The 20,465-nt window shown below is 31.2% G+C and overlaps 5 non-coding genes across 5 annotated transcripts; all 5 read left to right on the top strand.

The window, feature by feature from the left end:
* The first annotated feature begins 1,843 nt into the window (after positions 1-1,843).
* Positions 1,844-1,914, top strand: HO133_007569. The gene has a single exon. It is a non-coding gene; the product is annotated as a tRNA-Thr (tRNA).
* A 41-nt stretch (positions 1,915-1,955) lies between these two features.
* HO133_007568 lies at positions 1,956-2,027 on the top strand. Its single transcript has one exon. It is a non-coding gene; the product is annotated as a tRNA-Glu (tRNA).
* A 438-nt stretch (positions 2,028-2,465) lies between these two features.
* HO133_007567 lies at positions 2,466-2,538 on the top strand. The gene has a single exon. It is a non-coding gene; the product is annotated as a tRNA-Met (tRNA).
* Positions 2,539-4,042: 1,504 nt separating this feature from the next.
* On the top strand, positions 4,043-4,115 carry HO133_007566. Its single transcript has one exon. It is a non-coding gene; the product is annotated as a tRNA-Phe (tRNA).
* A 440-nt stretch (positions 4,116-4,555) lies between these two features.
* HO133_007565 lies at positions 4,556-4,628 on the top strand. Its single transcript has one exon. It is a non-coding gene; the product is annotated as a tRNA-His (tRNA).
* The last annotated feature ends 15,837 nt before the right edge of the window (positions 4,629-20,465 follow it).

Raw genomic sequence — 20,465 nt, 5'->3', positions numbered from 1 at the left:
ATTGTGTAAAAGAGCAACGAGCGGATGCTTCTTGGTATGTTAATAGTTTTTACATATTTAAGGTGCGCTCTAGTCACCATGAAAGTGGCTTTTGGTAGAAAATTAAAGTAACCCAAAATTAAAGTTAATATAATAATCCTAGCCTAAGGGTAGTAACCTATGGCAAATATTATAACGGAATGATGTAACGATACAACAGCTGTCTCAATGATTGGCTCGGTGAAATTGGAATAACTGTGCAGATACAGTTTACCTCTAGTTAGACGAGAAGACCCTATGCAGCTTTACTGTTGCTAGTTACCGAATATGATATAAATAGTTTTAGTGTATAAGGTAATTGGTGAGATAAAATTGAAACACCTTTACTTCATTGATCATATTATATAAACCTTACCAGGGAAGGAACAATTGCTAGGTGGCAGTTTATGCGGGGCACAGATCCCATAAAAAGTACCTGGGAGTATCCAAATTTATATATTTAAAATCGCAATATGCAATTAAATATGTACAGGCTTTTTTCATCTTTTTTGATAAGAAAAATGGCCTACATGTTTTTTATTTTTAGTCTGAAGTTGGTGTTATTTTAATATTTTTTTTAATATTTTATTGCTAATTCAGTTATATATCCATGTAAGTTGGAACTTTTTTTTTTTAAATAAGTAAGATTTTCACTATTTTAAAATATAGATGTAATTAAATCGTTATGCCTTTGTTATCAGCATCATGCAATGAGCCCAGAAATAACTTTATTACTAAATAAGTATACATAAGTTAGTAAGATGTATATAGCAAAAGGCCCGGTAACTGGCACCAAATAAACATAAGAGAATGAGAAAGATTAAATAATGATTTTTATTGTTTACCAGTATATCCACCAGGAGAAGAATAAGAATTATCTCTGTTTTAGAGATATCTGGTTAAATGGTAATTACTATACTTATCAAGTTTAACGGCTTAATCTTGCTTTACTGTTTGACTCACACGTCTTTCAGTCGCGTAAGCGGGGCATATGATCACAAGATGCAGAAAGGAAAGGTCTTGGATTATTGAAAAAGCTACGCTAGGGATAACAGGCTAATTGCGCCAGAGAGTTCAAATTGAGTGCGGAGTTTGGCACCTCGATGTCGGCTTAGCTCATCCACATGAATGCAGGAGTCATGAAGGGTTCGACTGTTCGTCGATTAAAGAGCTACACGAGCTGGGTTAAATACGTCGTGAGACAGTATGGTTTCTATCTTCTAGAGGAAGTTAGAATAAAATAAGGATAGCCCCTTGTACGAAAGGAGTTGGGTATATTAACCTATGGTTTACCTGTTGTTTATCTTTCTATATTAATATAGTTTTAATAGGACCCTAATGTCTTTTATAGCTGTGATCTGTAAGTTTAGAGCTAAGTGTGAAACTCGCTAAGTACTATGACTTACACTGGTATTTTATTTTTCACTAAAATAAAGAATAAAAGGATAGGCACGGCAGGAAGGCTACGTTAGTTAATGATAAGTGCTGAATGCATATAGGCACGAAACATACCTTAGGATATTCTTAAATATATGTAGTTTAATACTACGATTTTAGGTCCTTTTTCTTTTTAAGTCTAAATATGATATTAATTTCGTGTTTATCTCTCTCAAAGAAAACACACCGGAATTTAAGAAATATATATGACTGAAGATTAAAGCAGGATATTAATTAATAGGTCTAAGTTTAAAGAATTGTGATGTTCTTAGGCGTTAGGTACTAATTTTATAACCTACTAAATAATACGCTTATCTGAAGATTGCTGTTTATATATTTGGATTTAAGATCTAATCTTAACTTATCTCTAATTAAATACGAGTATAATGCCTGGTTAGCATAAAAGTAATGCAACCGTTTTGTAATCGGTAGAAGTAAGTGCGATACTTGCACTGGGCTTACTTTATTGTTTTAGAAAGTACCTTGCTGGTCGTATTTTAGGCCCAGTGGTCAAATGGTTAAGACATAATGTTTTCACCATTATAGCACGGGTTCGATTCCCGTCTGGGCTATACAGTTGTTTCACTAACAAACTGAGTGTTATGTTCTATAATACATGCGGATTAATGTAATAGTAACATAACTAGCTCATAACCAGTCTATAGGGGTGCGAATCCTTTATCCGCATATTGGCTTTTTGGTGTATGTTACATTTATTAAGCAAATCTAGACGATTTCACAGATAGTGTTTAATTTTATACATACAAACTTATATTATACCTGATGCAATTATAGATAGTTAAAAACACAGATAAGCACTCAACTATCTTATGGTTGTTTTTTTGTGCTTTTAGTACATTTACCAAATATACCACTATTACTTGTGTTGCTTTTTTTCTAAATAAAAAAGTGCATCATTCAGACTGCTTCGCAATGAAAACTGTTTGTTGCAAATTTTTTGCTCTGCCATGATGCTTCGCATTCACAAGCAAGAAAAAAAAAAGCCTAAAAAGGCTATAGCGTAATAGGTAAAGCAAGCTGCTCATGACAGCTCAGATGAGTGTTCGAATCATTCTGGCCTTAACACTGCAAGTATATTTGTATGGTTCTTTACAAAGAGAAGTCCGAGTGCTGGAATTGGTTTACAGAGCTAACTTAAGCTTAGCTGATATAATATCATAGACGTTCAAGTCGTCTCTCGGATACATGGAAGACAACAATTTAAATAACAATAAACATAGTAACAGTAATAATTCCCCTGATCTTAGTAGCAACGAGAATACCACTGATCTTAGCAACAATGACTTCACTGATCCTAGCAACAATCCCACTGATCTTAGCAGCAACAATAATTCCACTGATCTTAGCAACATTAATAGTCCGTGCTTTGCTACTGAAGGCAAAATTGTTGTCCCCGCAGCTACTTATTTAAATTCGGATACCCAGAAGCTTGATATCTTAAATCAGAATCAAGGAAAAACAGGTGTTTACAGATGAACTAGTAGGGAGTCAGGTAAATCCTATGTTGGTTCATCTGTAGATTTAAAGGCTAGGCTAAAAAACTACTTTAAGATATCCTATTTAGAAGGAGAATTTAAGATAAAGAAAAGTCTAATACATAGAGCCATTTTAAAGCACGGATCTTCCGGCTTTAGTTTAGACATTCTTAAGTATTGTGATGTTACTGCTCTCACTGAAAGAGAACAATATTACCTGGATCTCTTTAAACCTGAATATAATATTCGTAAATTTGCTTTTTCTAATTTAGGTTTAAAACATACTGAGGCTACTAAAGATATTATGCGGTTAAATAACCTAGGACGTACCCATCTTTATGTGTCAAAAGCAAAGATGCTGGCCTCTTGTCCTAAATCACAAGGTGTAATTATTACAGACAATAATACCCGTGAGGATAAAGAGTTATTATCTATTAGAAGAGCGGCAGAGTATATAGGAGTACATCCTTCTGTTGTGGCTAAATACATTAGAAAACATAATTTTTAGATAGGTAAATAATACACCGTTAGTAAAAAAAAATACCATAGTTGGGTAAAAAATAGTTTAATTGGTAAAACAGCTTGCATTTTTCTATTTATTTGAGTCCTAATATATCACGAAAAAAGAAAAAGCTTACTTAACTTGGTAAGGCAAAAGTACCTTATTGCTTTTTCTCTCATTCATCTTTTGATGCAAAGCTTTTCATCAATTGCTCTTTTTACCTTCGTTCCTCGTTGGAGGTAAAAAAAGCGCATGTAAGTGAGGAGGAAATCAGGCAGAGCAATATGCAAGCTGGTATAATATCCTAGACGTTTAAGTCATCTCTTGGATACAATGAAAGACAATAATCATAGCAACAATAATTATAGCAACATGATCAATTCCCCTGATTTTAGCAGCAAGCAATGTAGGGGATATAGTTTAATTGGTAAAACGTCTACTTTGCACATCGTTAATTCGGGTTCGACCCCCGCTGTCTCCAATGCTAAATTAAGTGTATCTTTTTGTAATGTATAGTTTTAGTTATACCTTAATGCATATTTTATTATGTAAAGATAAGTATGATGTTCTGCTTCACAAGCAAAACATAGCCTAAGAAGCTCAATTGGTAGAGCGGAACTCTGAAGATGTTTAGGCTATAAGTTCGAATCTTATCTTGGGCATACATAGGCATACTGGATATATAACCGGTATACGGCTAATTGCTTATCCTAATATTATAATTATCGTAAAGTGTTATATAATCATACATTAAAAAAAGGGTAGTGATGGAATTGGTATACATGAATAGCTTAGGACTATTTGATTTATAAATCTTGTCCGTTCAAGTCGGATCTACCTTACGTGATCAATATTTTAAGCTTTAATGTGATACTGATGCCATGGCATCAGAAAATGAAGAAAAAAAGCAACATAAGCAACTCCACAACAAAAACAACTAGAAGATTTTACTTATATTATTGCTGCATTCATATATGTTGTAGACTAATCGGTAAGTCACGAATTTTTGGTATTTATTATTGAGTGTTCAAATCACTCCAACATAAAGTTAAATTCTCTGTTTTTATTTTTATAGGACATCTTTAACAAAGAAATAATATAGGTGGTTATAGTTCAATTGGTAGAGCAACTGTATGTGGAACAGTGAGTTCCCTGTTCAAGCCAGGGTATCCACCCTTCTTTTTAGATAGTTGCATGCCATGTTTCACAAGCAAGTGAAACATGGCATCAAATCAGTTAAAATACCTAAGCTTAACTAAAAATTAAAGCAGTTCAAACGCTTTTTTCTTTCATTTATAAACGTTTAGTAATGCTAAATTTAAAGCCCGAGTAGTTCAAAAGGTTAGAACATTAATTTCATGCGTTAAGTACGAGAATTCGAATTTCTCCTCTGGCTCATGATAAAAAACACACTAAACAATATACATTTCAAAAGCCGAAATATTTCGAGACAAATCTAAAAAAAGCAAAATTCTGATTCCAATAATATTATAATATACGATGACGCGTTAAGTAATAAAAATAAGATATTACAAGCCAAGAAACAAAGATGTGGAGTCTATAGGTGAGTTAATAAAATAAACGGTAAATGTTACGTAGGAAGCTCATTTAGCTTAAGCTCACGATTCCGCAATTATTTTTCTTTAAATTACTTAGCTACAAGAACCTCAAAATATAAAAGAAAAATTTACAATGCTCTGCTGGCTCACGGACATGAGAATTTCCAACTGGAGAGATTAGAAGTTTGTGCTAGATCTGATGTTATTAAAAGAGAGCAATTTAATATTGATTATTTTAAACCTGAAGATAACATATTCACTACAGCAGGATCTAGTTTACATTTTAAACATTATGAAGAAACATTATTTAAATTTAAATCGCGTAAGTTGAGCGATAAAGCTTTATATAATTTGAGAAAAGCAAGAGTAGGTGCAGTATTATCTCCTTTAGCTAAAACCAACCAATCGCTGTCCACATCTCATATCGTTACCCTTAAAAATATTGAAACAAACGATACTAAAAAATATAGTTATATTCGCACTGCTGCCAGAGAATTGAAAGTAAACCATGCTACATTATTAAATTACATAAATAAAGATAAGTTGTTTAAAGGTAAGTACATGATTAAGAGAGTAAAGTAAATTAAAAAAAAAAAATGATAGTTCAACTGGCTAAAACGTTAATTTCATGCATTAATAATGGGAATTCGAGTTTCTCTCCCGGCTAGCATTTAATGCAATCTTTGTTTAGTTTTTTGTTATATTTGACATGTAACAATTTTTTATTAACTGGTCGTTTATCAGTTTAGTTTTTATAAATGAAACATAAATTATGGGCACATTCTATGTCCTTCCATGTCCTTCCATGTCCTTCCATGCATTGTATATTATAATTGGTTTAATATTATACATACTAATACCTTATGTCTCTTTAAAAGACATATATATATTGATAATATTCGGTTATTTAATAACCTCTTTTTTACCCTTTTTGTATAATTAGACAAAAATGGGTAGGTTTGAATCCTACAAAACCAATGATACTTTCTTCTATTTTATTTTTATTAATATCTAATGCCGTCAATTTTAGACGCGAAAAATCTATACTATATTCCAGGCAAATCATATTAGGCTTACTGTCCTGTTTCCTTTTAATCTCATTTTTATCTTTTATTATTACATATGTTTTAGGTTTAACATTTTTTGGTCCGTGTCTTTTTTTGATACTTATGCTTTTATTAGATTTAATTCATTATATTGGTGATTTTTACTATATTAGTAAAGCAAGACACTTTACAATCATAAAACCTTACTCAAGGAATGATTTTATTTATGATCTACTTGCTGATATAGTAGTATATTTATCCTGTTTAGTTATTCTAGGTATATTATCTGTTAGCTTAATTATGTCACCTGAAAGTGTTTTATTAGCTGCTGTGTTTAGTAAAATTAAAAGTGCTATCTTTTCTACATTTAGTAGTACTCCTTATTATATAACCCTTCAGAGCACCTACTATGAAAAGGGACTTTTTATTCTACTAGATATGTTAGTGTTTGATATGGAGCGTTTCATTATATGTAATGTTTTAAACATATTATGTTTTTGTTTTATATATATATATATTATCCCTTTTCCATTCTTTTTACTAAGTGTCAGAATTCTCTTATTATTGCTTTGTATCATTTATATATACAAGTCTAGAGCTTTTTTTAAAAAGAATGTAATCTTCTTAATATGCTTGACTGTACCTTTGGTATTGCTTGGTCAAGAACTTTATAATATATATGATTGGTATTTATTAGAGGCTTATTATTTACTAACCAAAAACCTTAGAGAAGTTTTAAGTGGTTCTAAGCCTAATCCTAATCCTAACTCTGGCCCCCCTGGTGGTGGGCCAGAAGGGGGGCCAGAATGATGGGCAGCTGGGGCAGCTGGGGAAGCAGCTGGGGACAATTCTGGGGCTGATAGGCCTGAGGCTGACCAACCATATACATATATAGACGAGGACCTCCCTCAACAATACAGGGATGAGGTCCAAGAACACATGGATGAGTTGGAAAGGCAACGGATAGATAATCGTAAACAATATAAAAGAGTACATGACAAACAATGAAATAAAGAGAATCCAGAATATAAAAAAGAGTATAATAAAAAAAATAAAGAAAAGAAAAGGGAATATAATAAAGAGTATAATAAAAAGAATAAAGAAAAGAAAAGGGAATATAATATACAATGAAGTGAAAAGAATAAAGAAAAGAAAAGGGAATATAATAAACAATGAAGTGAAAAGAAGAGGGGATATAATAAAGAATGAAAAGAAAAAAATAAAGAAAAATAAGAATAAAAAAGTAATTAGCTTTTAAAAGGCATTACTATTAAAAGTAATTTTTTGTATTTTAATGTTCTTTCTTTTTTTTATTTTTTATATATACCTTGCTTTTGCGTTTGTACTATCAACTATTATAAACTACAGATAACTTACACTTATTACAAAGTAAAATACCATACTATATTTTACTAATGAAGTATGGTAAGCCACATATTTTTAAAACTTATACAATTATGTTTAATTTATTTTTAATACTTTTTCCTAACAATTATTAGATGGGTAAAATAGCACTTTCGGATACGGCTTTAGTTCGTTCCTCGGTAAACCAGATTATGTTAGAAAAGTAAATGCCAATCTAAGCTCATATTTGAAAAAAGATAAAAGACATTATTAAAGTTCAAGTGATAATGCTAAATTTGAGCTTTTGCTTTAAATAGCAATATTTCTAGACTCTTACGTCTAAATTAAAGAACACTAGTAGGGCATATCATGTTTCTTATGTAGTTTTATTAATAGCAAAGTTAAAAGCACTGTATATTCTTGTTTTTCTTCTCATTACTATATAGCCTTTAAAGACATTTACTACAAAAAGGGGCTTTTTTCTTTTTTTCTATCTATAGAGTTACAAAGTTATGGTTTATATTTACTTTCCACACTTTATAGAAACTCTGAACTAGCTACATCTGCAGGTCTTACTTATTTTTTATTGGGGGGTTTATCTTCTTGTTTTATATTACTAGGTACATGTCTATTGTATGCAAACTCTGGTACAACAAATTTAGACGGTTACTATTGGATGTGTTAGCTTTTGCTGTACATGATATATTGTTGAGTATAATGTATTATATATGTTTTTTTCTAGACGCTGTTTATACACAATTTACCCTTTTCTTCTGCTTTTTTTTATTAACATGTGCAGAGCACGATTTAGTTAAAACAAGAGTTTATCAAAAATAGGCTTTGGCTAGAGCAGAAGAAGAAAAAATAAAATGGAAAAGAGTAATAATTTAATTACTTTATAAAGATAGGTTTGAACCCAGAAAAAATCAATGATTCTTTATTCCATTTTATTTTTATTGTTGTCTAATGCCGTCACCTTTAGACGAGAAAAATCTATACTATATTCTAGAAAAACAATAGTAATCTTGCTATGTACCTGTATGATAGCATTAAAGAGCTTAGACATATCCTTTTTAGATAAGGGTATAGGTTTATACGGTGGTCTTTTCCATGCTACACCTATTACACAAACTTTCCATATTTTTACCTTTTTTGTTAGTGCTACCATCCTACAATTAACTGCTTTTTATTGTAGAAAGGTTTGGGTTAGAAACTATGCTAATTTATACAACCTGTTTTTTAAAAATTTCAGGTATGATACAAACATTATTAATAAGATGGGACAACAATATAGAATAATTGAATACCCTTTAATTATATTATTTGTATTAATAGGGGGTACTTTTTTAGTATCCGCTAGTGATATAGTTTCTATTTTTCTATCTATAGAGTTACAAAGTTATGGTTTATATTTACTTTCCACACTTTATAGAAACTCTGAACTAGCTACATCTGCAGGTCTTACTTATTTTTTATTGGGGGGTTTATCTTCTTGTTTTATATTACTAGGTACAAGTCTATTGTATGCAAACTCTGGTACAACAAATTTAGACGGTTACTATGTGATAACCGGTTTATCTAGCATAGCCAATGAATATACAAATAACATATTGGATTGATATAAACCTTTATATTTAAACATATCTCTTTTAATTATGTCAGTAGGGTTCTTATTTAAAATATCCGCCGCACCGTTTCATTTTTGAAGCCCTGACGTGTATGATGCTATTCCTACAATAGTAACAACTTTTGTTGCAATAATAGCTAAAATATCTATACTTATCTTTTTATTAGAATTAATTCATTATACTAGTAATTTTTATTTCGCCTTTAGTTTTAGTTGAACATCCGGCTTACTCTTTAGCTCCTTTTTATCTTTAATAATAGGTACTGTGTTAGGTCTATCACAGTTTAGAATAAAAAGGCTATTCGCATATAGTACAATATCACACCTAGGCTTTATACTTTTAGCCTTAAGTATTAACAGTTTAGAGTCTATTCAGGCTTTTCTATTTTACTTAATGCAATACTCAATCTCAAACCTGAATGCCTTTGTTTTATTAATTGGCATCGGTTTTTCTTTATACCCTTTTTCTTTTTCTTCTAAAGAAGAAAAATCAAAGAACGGTCCCCTTAAAAATCAATACAACAATTTATTAGATAGAAACAACTCACCTATACAACTTATTAGTCAATTAAAAGGTTATTTTAATCTTAATCCTGTATTAGCTTTAAGTTTAGCCATTACTTTGTTTTCTTTTGTAGGTATACCTCCTCTTATAGGGTTTTTCGCAAAACAAATGGTACTGTCCGCAGCATTAGATAGTGGTTACGTCTTCTTAACTTTAATAGCAATATTAACTAGTGTTATAAGTGCTGTTTATTACTTAGGTGTAATTAAACAAATATTCTTTGATAAACATGAATATAAATTAAACCAAGACCTTCAAGACACAAAATTTAAAGGTAGTGTTGTATCATATATAAACCATGAGGGTAATGTAGACATCTTCAGCTTTAACATTAATAATATAGTATTATCATCCTCTTTAACTATTACTATTTCTATATTAACCTTAACATTACTATTGTTTATATTTACTCCTCAGGAGTGACTGACTATGGCTAATATATTAGCCCTTATATTGTTTAATCCTTAAATGTCTAGTACAATCTTTTTTTTCTTATTTATACCCTTGTTAGCTTTTATATTATTGGCCGTTAATATAATATTTGCTCCTCACAATCCATATATGGAAAAAAATAGCGCATTTGAATGTGGTTTTAGTTCATTCTTGGGTCAGAACAGAACACAGTTTAGTATTTCTTTTTTTATTTTTGCTTTATTATTTCTGCTGTTTGATTTAGAGATCTTATTAGTTTATCCTTATCTTGTAAGTGCTTATACTAATGGTGTATATGGTTTAGTTATTATGTTAATATTTCTTTTAGCATTGACCTTAGGTTTTGCTTTTGAATTAGGTAAAAAAGCACTATCTATCGAGAGTAGACAAATTTCTAGTCTCTCAACTAACAATAAACCAAATTAAATTAGCAAAGTAAATGCCAATGTATATCCATGTTTGAGTAAAAGAGATTCTTCAAGTTTAAATAAGAATGCTAAATTTAACCCCTAAATCATTAATTATATTCTGTCTTTATTATCCAGACAAACTATGTTAATTTTATTGTTTTTCTTACTTTTAACCTTATTTCTATATTTGATTGTATATATTTTTGCTTTAACATATTTTATGCGAGATATTAAGCTTATATTACTATCTTTATTATGTTTAATTCATTATGCTAGTGATTTTTATAATATTAATAAAGCAAGAGCAAGAGCAAGTGTTTCTACTAACACAAGTATACAACCTTATTCAAAGAATGAGTATATCATTGAGTTTATTATTTAGATAGGAGAATTTTTATCCGAATTAATTAAGCTAGCTATGTCTATTGTTAGTATAATTATATGTTCGCCTGTAAAAATTTTAATAAATTTTTATTTAAGTGCTGTATTTAGAAAAATTAAAAGTGCTATAATTGTCACATTTACCTCCACTCCTTATTATAAAACCCTTAATAGCACTTACTATAAAAGGGGGCTTTTTATTTTTTTTGATAACTTAGTGTTTGATATGGAGCGTTTCATTATATGTAATGTTTTAAACATATTATGTTTTTGTTTTATATATATATATATTATCCCTTTTCCATTCTTTTTACTAAGTGTCAGAATTCTCTTATTATTGCTTTGTATCATTTATATATACAAGTCTAGAGCTTTTTTTAAAAAGAATGTAATCTTCTTAATATGCTTGACTGTACCTTTGGTATTGCTTGGTCAAGAACTTTATAATATACATGATTTATATATATTAGAGGCTTATTATTTACTAACCAAAAACCTTAGAGAAGTTTTAAGTGGTTCTAAGCCTAATCCTAATCCTAATCCTAACTCTGGCCCCCCTGGTGGTGGGCCAGAAGGGGGGCCAGAATGATGGGCAGCTGGGGCAGCTGGGGAAGCAGCTGGGGACAGTTCAGGACCTGATAGGCCCTCATATAGCAGGGATCCCTAAGATACAGAATATCCTCCTAGAAGGCGAAGGGTTCCAACACAAAACCCTGAAGCTGAGTTACAGGATGCCCAAGACATAGATCATGGTCCTAGAAGACGAAGGGTTCCAACACAATACCCTGAGGCTGAGTTACAGGATCCCTTTCCACAATATCCAGAAGATCAACCACAGGATCCTTTTGCTTATCAGCAAAGGCAACCTTTATAACCTGCTGTATGCCTAGAAGGACCTGTAAATCCCTTCTCAAATAAATAACCTACAGGGCTAGAAGGTATAGAATTAGTTGAAATTACGTCTACTAAGGATATAGCCAAAACAATAAAAACAGGAACAACATGTAAAAAATACTATAATGATGAGGAGCGTAAAGCAGGAAAAGCTGAAACAGACCGTCAGTTTGGTATACGACACAGAGACGATGTGAAGTTTAAAGCAGCGAAGGCTGCAACAGACAAAAGACAAAAGAGGTCAGGAAAGAAGAAAATGAGAAAAAAGAGAAAGAGAAAACTTGCATTTACCTTTGTATTATTAACTATATACAATTGTAATGAATTTATCTTTAATACTTTTCTTAATCGGAATTTTAGGATTTGTTTTAAATAGAAAAAACATAATATTAATGTTTACTTCAATAGAAATAATGCTTTTGCCTCTTTTATATGTAGATCAGTTTACCATTTCCACTCCTTTACCTGTTTATCATTAGAAAGTAATTTTTTTTTAGAAGGATTATATAATAAGTTTGTAGTTTTAAATTTATTATGTAATATAAAATCTCTAATTTTATGTAATGTAGGAGGTAATAGACTAATTATTTTTGCTTTTGCTCATATAACCTTATCTTTAAAGTCTTTCCCTTGCCAATTTAGGATAGTATTAGGTTAATCAACCTATATTACTGTACTATGATTTGGTTTTGTTTATTTTATTGTTAAATCATGTGTTAAATGTTGATAAAAAAGGAGGGTGTAATAAAAGTAGGTCACCCACATAATACCGCGTATCTCTATATACTTTTATTTTAATCCTATAATTATAGTATCTTTTCATTAATTACCCTCTAGATATAAATAATATAATTCAGCCAGGAGGGGCGGTATTCTTAAATCAATAAACAGTAGAAACAGTAGTTATTTAGGTTTTCACTAGTGGACTTTTCACTTTTCACTAATAAGTTGCCTGACTGGCTATCTTTATATGTTGTTAGGCATATTATGTATTATAGAGAGTAGGACCCATGCTTTGCTTACTTAAATAAACTTTTTATCTTTACATTAAATCAGGTTAGCTTAACAGGTTAAGTAATGTGTTTCAAACACAAGAAAGGATTGTATATCCAACTTTCATACACGCTACCTACTCTTTATATAAAAAAAAATATACCATGCATCGCTTACTTGCTCTGCATCAGTATGGCAACCCACACATCTTTAAAATTTATACAATAATAATGAATTTATCACTAATACTTTTCTTAATAGGAATCTTAGGATTTGTTTTAAATAGAAAAAACATAATATTAATGCTTATTTCAATAGAAATAATGCTTTTATCTATTACATTTCTAATATTGGTAAGTTCACTTAGCTTTGATGATATATTAGGACAAACTTATGCTATTTATGTTATAGCAATAGCTGGTGCAGAATCCGCTATAGGCTTAGGAATCTTAGTAGCTTTTTACAGATTAAGAGGTAGCATAGCAATAGAATATAAATAATGTATCTAGCCATAATCGTCTTACCCATATTAGGTTCAATAGTTTCCGGTTTATTTGGTAGAAAAGTTGGAGTTAGCGGAGCACAGTTAATTACGTGTTTCTCTGTAATAATAACAACACTTATGGCAACAATTGGTTTTCTTGAGGTTGGTTTAAATAATATACCTGTATCAGTTTTATTCTTTAGGTGGGTAGATTCAGAATCACTTAATGTATTGTGAGGGTTTAATTTTGATTCTTTAACAGTTTCCATGTTAATACCTGTACTATTAGTTTCTTCTTTAGTGCATATATATTCAATAGGTTACATGAGTCACGATCCTCATAACCAACGGTTTTTTAGTTACTTAAGTCTATTCACTTTTATGATGATTGTACTTGTTACAGCAAACAATTTCTTATTAATGTTTGTAGGTTGGGAAGGTGTTGGGGTATGTTCCTATTTATTAGTAAGCTTTTGATTTACTAGAATAGCAGCTAATCAAAGTTCCATGTCTGCCTTTTTAACTAACAGAGTAGGTGATTGTTTTTTAACATTGGGTATGTTTGCTATTATATGAACGTTCGGTAATTTAGATTATACTACGGTATTTTCATTAGCTCCCTACATAAGTGGAAATCTAGTTACTATCATTGGTATTTGTTTCTTGATAGGAGCTATGGCTAAAAGTTCCCAAATAGGTCTTCATGTTTGACTACCTCTTGCTATGGAAGGTCCCACACCTGTTTCTGCACTAATACATGCAGCTACTATGGTGACTGCTGGTGTGTATTTATTAATGCGAACTTCCCCCTTAATAGAATATAGTTCAACAGTTTTAATCCTTTGCTTATGAATAGGAAGTATTACTACTGTATTTAGTTCTTTAATTGGTTTATTCCAGCAAGATATCAAGAAGGTTATAGCCTATTCCACTATGAGTCAATTAGGGATGATGGTTATAGCAGTAGGTTTATCTTCGTACAATGTTGCTTTATTTCACTTAGTAAATCATGCATTTTACAAAGGGCTCTTGTTTTTAGGGGCAGGTGCTGTAATACATGCTGTAGCAGATAATCAAGACTTTAGGAAATACGGTGGTTTAATAGCATTCTTACCTTTAACTTATTCAGTTATGCTAATAGCTTCTTTTAGTCTAGTAGCTTTCCCTTTTATGACTGGTTTTTATTCTAAAGACTTCATACTTGAATCTGCTTATGGACAATTTAATTTTTCTAGTGTTGCTGTATACTTTATAGCAACTATTGGTGCTATGTTTACCACATTATATTCAGTTAAGGTTTTATACCTAACATTTTTAACTAATGCCAATGGACCTCTAATAAACTATAAAAGAGCACATGAAGGCGATGCATTTCTGAGCTTGCCTCTAATAATTTTAGCAGTCTTTTCCATATTCTTTGGTTATATAACCAAAGATATCTTTATAGGTATGGCTTCTGGTTTTTTTTCTGATAATAGTTTATTTACACATCCTTTACATGAAACTATGCTAGAAACTGAGTTTGCTGTTCCTACTCTGTTTAAATTATTACCTTTTTTCTTAACTGTTACATTAAGTGCTCTTTCTTTAATATTATCTGAGTTTTTACCCAAATCACTTCTTTACTTTAAGTTAAATAGAATGGGTTACAACATATTTAGCTTTTTTAATCAACGTTTTCTAATTGAATTGTTTTATAACAAGTATATCACTCGTTATATTCTCAAATTAGGAGGACAGACTACTAAAGTTTTAGATAAAGGTTCAATAGAATTATTAGGACCATATGGCCTAGAAAAAGGCTTACTTAAATTAAGTAAAAGCCTAAGTAGCTTAGACACAGGTGTTATCACATCCTACGCATTGTATATTTTAATTGGTTTAATATTATACATACTAATACCTTATATTTCTTTAAAAGATATAAGTATATTGTTATGTATATTATTCGGTTTACTAGCCAGAATAGTTAAGTTAACACTTAAAAAGAATATACCTCGCACTCATCGCACTCATCGCACTCATGCTTTTGTGAGTCCACCTGTACAGTCTGAGCTTTCTTTTATGTTAATGTTTCATTCTACTGTATTTTCTAGCGTGTCTTGTGTTATTTATAACCTGCCTAGTCCTATTCTTATATGCTTTCCTATTTTTTTTATGTGGTTGTTTATAAACAAAAATAAAATATCTTTATGACTAGAAAGGTGATTTTTATCATCAAATGCAAAAGATATAAGTATATTGTCATGTATATTATACAGTATACTAAGCATAAACGTCGAGATAACTCGGCCTCACTCTTATATTAGTCTACCCTTGCAGAGTGGTTTATTTAGGTTTATTACTGATAGGATAGGCATTACTCAACTTACTCTTTCGGTTTTCGTCCCTGTAGCTATTAGTTATGGTTTCTATATTGGTTACAGGTTCCCTATAAAATTTATGCTAGATCAACTAGGTCTATTACAATATTCTCCTTTTTCTAGCATAATTATAACATTGTGCAGTATAACTGTGATAGCTAATATAAAAAAAAGAAAAGTAAAACCTATACAAGTATATCTTGCGTTTTTTTTTACTTTATCTTTACCACTATTAGCTTGATTTTCAGGTGATTATTTTAAGGAATTGTTTGCATCCCTTGGTTTTCTATTTGCACACCTTCCTTTAATATGAGGTAGCCTAAAGGACATATTAAATGTTATAAAGGGTAATAAAATGATTATGGGACCTTCTAGTATTCCTTCAAACCTCTTCAAGATGGGCCCCGAAGGGGGCTCTAGTGGGGGAGGGAATAATGGTGATGGGGGTCAAAGTAGCCAAGCTGGTACTACTTCAGAGCAAGCGGGTACTACTTCAGAGCAAGCGGGTACTACTTCAGAGCAAGCGGTAGAGCAACGTTTAGCACAAACAGAGCGTGCGGTGCTAAATCTCCCTGAAGAATTTAAAAACCTGCTACGTGACCCTAATCTATTATCTAGCGTTATGTCATCAAATATGTCTATATTAAATCATTATCCTCAATTTACTAATACTTTCAAGACTGAAATTGTGCTAGAAGCAATGTCGCGTACATTGAATACACCTGCAATACCCAACAGGGTAAGTGAGGAAGCGCTACCTTATTGACTTTATCATCGAGTCTATTGTAAGGCAAATTTAGAAGAGAACATTCTCCATGTACTTCATGACCGTGCACGCGCAGCGGAAAATGCATCGGGAACTACACCGGTGGCAAGTAATGCCTTTACACCTGATACTGGATTTTCGGCTCGTGATCACCAACAAAATTTTAAGATTTTAAAAGCGATTGCATTCGGCGAAATGAAACATAGATTTCCAACATATAATCATGAACAAAGAAAACTTATTACTAGAAAACTAGGTACGGCAGGTTTTAAGATTATTGATGGTGATAGTAAATATAGCGACGAGGAATTAGATTAGATGACTAGTTTATAAGTCTTATCTGCTCAGATTGTATTTCTGTTACAAAGCATCACTTGTTAAATAGCAATATAATTTTTATTAATTAATTTTTAGATGTAAAGTGGTTGAATAACTAATTGTTCAAAACGCGAAGGATAGCTACATTGGTTCTAGTTGACAAAAAGGAGGGTGTAATATATGGTGGTCACCCACTAAATACCGCGTATGTCTATCCATTTTTATTTTATTTGATAATTATATTTATGTTAATTATTTTAAAAATATAAATGATAGAATTCAGGAGGGGCGGTATTTTGTTAACTAATGTTTGTTTGTGTATAAGTAAATTCAGATGTTGGTTTACCATTTCTAATTAGCATACTAACATGTTAGTATCCGTTACAACTGGCGTCCGGTTGTATAGGGAGATATGTGATTAATTTAGTCACACTTATATCCTTAACAATAAAAAATCAAAGATATAGTTCGAATTGTTATCTACTCACTTAATTCCGCTCTTAATAGATTTATTAGAGATATCTTCCTAAAATAATATAGCTTTGTATGGTTTAAAGCAATTTCTTGCCTTTTGCTTGTGAAACATGGCATCATCATGTTTATATATACTTTCCGCTTATGCAAAGCATGCAAAGCATAATGGTGATTTGCTTGCTTTGCATGAGTCAGTATATTGGTAATTAAAGTAATAAGTTGAGCTCTAAACTCTTGTTTGATATTGATTTAATAGCCATATCTTTATATGGTTTATTAACAAATTCTTTAATTGATTTATTATTCTAATCTATAATAATCTTCTTACTTATACCACGCTCCATTATGTAATTAAATATATCAAGGTTTATTTTGTATGGAACACTATTTAAACCATTAACTAAGTTTCTTATTACATGAATCTGCTTTTGTGTTTTGGCTTTTTATACAATAATCTTCACGCTTTTATTAAGCTTTTTAGCAGTATTATAATATAACAAGCATAGTATATAAGCTTATATTTGACCTTATGTACTTATAATACAGACTATTGTCTAACCGATCATAGATCCTAGTATTTTTACTCTAATCTAAATACTTCTTTTTTAGTTCTTTATCTTTTCTGTTGCTTGTGAATGCGAAGCATCATGACATCAGAAAATAAGGAACATGGCATCATGGATACTCTTCTCTAAACTACAGGGGTACGCTATGTGAAAAGCACACCCGTGTAAATATATAACAATTAGCCTTTGTAAAGTTTTTTTAACCTTTAGATACATAGATCTTTATTTCTCTATTGCCTGTTCCTACTGATAGCCCCACCCAACCACATTGGCAGACCTTGTGTGAACTTACATCTTCTAAAGATCTAAAAAATACTTATGAGGTTTCTGCTATTAATATGAAAAATAAATTACCAGCGCTTGCTGATGCTTTGCAAGAAACATGGCATCAGCAGATAAACAAAAATAAAATATCTTTATGACTAGAAAGGTGATTCTGATCATCAAATGCAAAAGATATAGGAGTTTTATATCTTATTTTTGCTTTATTATCAGGCTTAATAGGTACAGCCTTTTCTGTATTAATCAGATTAGAACTATCTGGGCCAGGCGTTCAGTATATAGCAGATAATCAACTATACAATAGTATTATAACAGCTCATGCTATAGTTATGATATTTTTTATGGTCAAAGTATATGAAAAGATGTCTAACCTAAAATCAGAGTCATTTTCAGCTAATACTGGTAATGACTTTGATTTTAATATTGGTAACGAGAATAACGGTCATGAGGATAACAAAAACTTTAAACACAAATATATTAAAGTTTTTATAAAAGATCCCTATAACAACAGAGATACAAGACTTAAAATAACGAAAAGACAGAAGGGTGTTTATGTGTGAGCTACCTTAGACAATACAAACATGTATGTAAGTCACTCCATAAATTTATACAATCGTATAAGTTCTTATTTTATGCCCTCAATACTTAATACCAAAGCACGCAGGGTTTTAAGATATTTAAACAAGCATGGTTTTAATGATATAAATCTGACTGTTTATATTATGGATATCGGATCTAATCTAGACGAAAGAGTAGCTTTAGAGCAACATCTTATTGATAACTTAAAACCGAACCTCAATGTATATTTAATAGCTAGCAGTTCTGGTTATCATGAACCAATGCCCCAATAAATACGAGAAAAACTGCGTAAACTGAGGGGCACACCTCTTTATGTTTATGATGCTGAAACTCTCTGTTTGTTTTGCGGTTGCTGATGCTTTGCAAGAAACATGGCATCAGCATCACATATTTGAATCTAAGCAGTATATGTATAATACAATAAATATTCATCACAACACTTTAAATGATTGTTTGTATTTAGGTAGTTTGTATCTAGATTACTTCTTTTTATCCACAGAGCTAATTGAGACTGTAAGCGTTAAACTTCTAACATTAGATGAGATAATAGCTTTAGTTATAAATAAGCGAGATGTACATAAAAGTAAACACCCTGCAGCCAAAGCTATACTTGCCGAATTTAAGGATGACGAGAGCAAAAATTTAGAATTTAATTCTTTAAATAGCTTAGCCAAGCATCTTAAAGGTGATCGTGAAGTAATTAGAAATTATTTGAAAGGAAACAAATATGGTTATTCTCGGGGTAAATGAAAGTTTACCTATCAATAATTTGACATAATGGCATGGCCGGGTAAATCAGGAATGGTTTACTTTCTTTTCACTGTATGCTGGAATACCTTTAGAGCTATTAGAACTAGTAATACAAGCTTTCCTTAAGGGAAAAGCGGTATAATACAGTAACATTCTAAAAGATTAGGCAATCAGCAGGAAACCAAATATATACAGACTTAATGTAACATATTATGTACAACATTTATATAAAGTAGGTTCCTCAGAGACTACATGTGAAATACCTTAGTATATAAAGCGTTCAAAGGTAAAGATATAGTCCAACTATTAATGAAAATTAATAGATAATTGCATGCCAGCAATGATAGGAGGCTTTGGTAATTTCTTATTACCACTGTTAGTTGGAGGGCCAGACATGGCTTTTCCTAGACTTAATAATATTAGTTTTTGGCTACTAATACCAAGTATAGTGCTATTTTTATTTGCTAGTGGTATTGAAAACGGAGCGGGTGTTTAACTGTGCTCGAGTTGTAAGCAATTACTATGCAGAATATCACCGTATGCTGGAAAACCCCTAAATACTAAGTACAGTATTTGCCTTGTTTTTCTTGTTTTTAATAAAACAAATAAAAACATCAGGATAGGTAAAACTTAATAAGTTTAAGGACAATCAGCAGGAAACCCATAGACTTAGTCTAAGCAGGATCCTCAGAGACTAGACGTGATACATCCATTTATTAATCTGGATGAAGATATAGTCCATATTTATATGAAAATATAAAAAAGGGTATACGGATGAGTAAGTTCTCCTCTGGACCCTTGCAAATAAACTTTATTTTATTTTATTACTATTGAGGTTTAAATCGAATAACATAACAAAGTTTCCCTTTAAACCTAGTCGTTTATTTCATCGAAAACCGCATAACGATAATGACATGACAGATTTAACTATTTCAGTAAATAAAAACATGTTAGGTCATTATTTGGCAGGATTGATAGAAGGAGACGGTTCAATAATTGTACCTGCAACAAACAGGAATAAAAAAGGTAAGTTGTTATACCCTAAGGTAAAAATCACTTTTGTAGATAAAGATGCGCCTTTGGCTATTAAATTGCAAGAAGTGTTTGGGGCTGGTACTTTAGAGTACCCTAAAAACACCAAATATGTAAAGCTTTTATTCCAAGACGTAATTTCGCTAG

Source organism: Letharia lupina, assembly GCF_014066315.1.
Source record: "Letharia lupina isolate WasteWater1 chromosome Unknown contig_30, whole genome shotgun sequence".
Taxonomy (NCBI): domain Eukaryota; kingdom Fungi; phylum Ascomycota; class Lecanoromycetes; order Lecanorales; family Parmeliaceae; genus Letharia; species Letharia lupina.
The sequence above is the reverse complement of the archived record's forward strand: the minus strand, read 5'-3'. Positions and strand labels throughout refer to the sequence as shown.